The sequence below is a fragment of the Trachymyrmex cornetzi genome, unplaced genomic scaffold (genome assembly GCF_001594075.2).
Source record: "Trachymyrmex cornetzi isolate Tcor2-1 unplaced genomic scaffold, Tcor1.1 scaffold261, whole genome shotgun sequence".
Classification (NCBI taxonomy): Eukaryota; Metazoa; Arthropoda; class Insecta; order Hymenoptera; family Formicidae; genus Trachymyrmex; species Trachymyrmex cornetzi.
In genome coordinates this window covers 14149-14943 of record NW_017297281.1, presented here as the reverse complement: position 1 = coordinate 14943, position 795 = coordinate 14149, and positions in this window count along the sequence as shown.

Genomic DNA, 795 nt, shown 5'->3' with positions numbered 1-795 from the left:
TGACTTCGTGTCGCGCGAACTCGAACGGCTCGCGGCTTTGATTTCGGAAGCGATAACGCGATTCGCCGACAACATCGGCCCAGCAACGAGCGACGAATCAGGGGGCAACACACTAAGTACGACGAGGGCCTTTTTTCTGTGTCGAAAGACTCCCGTCGTCATCGGCACACAAACACGCGCTCTCGACGTCGACATTGCTCGAAAGTCGAATCAACAAAGATTCGAAGCGAAGAAGTTTCTCGAGCGATCTCGACGGCCGCACGAATTAACGCTCCAATCCTGAACAGATAGTCTTAATTGTTTTAGAAATAGTAGTTGAATCCTTTAATCAATTCGTAATGACATTAATTTCATAAGTAGCGATAATATTATCATTAGGAAGTCATCGGTATGTACCGTTATGACTTAAATGTTCATTAGTAATGTTGCAAAGCGTTTGTGTATTAATTTGGTTAATGAGCGAATTATCGATTTCTTCTATTTTGCTAATTACTTTTGAGTCATTATTCTTTTTCGATTTTAGCATTTCGCAACTTTCGGCTCAGCTTATATTAGGATAATTGGAAATGTTATCTTTAATATAGGTTGTGCTCTTATATGAAGGTGCATTCTCGAAAGGAACATTTTTATAAGGAGGATTTTGAAAGGTTTTATTTTTCTTTCTAATAATCGTGATGGGATTGAGTGAGTTAGCTGGAGTTTTTTCTTTTGGTTTTCTCGTTAGTTTAGGATTTATGTTTGTTCAGGATTCGAACGTTTATCCGAATCGCTCGTTCAGATCGTTCGAGAAATTTG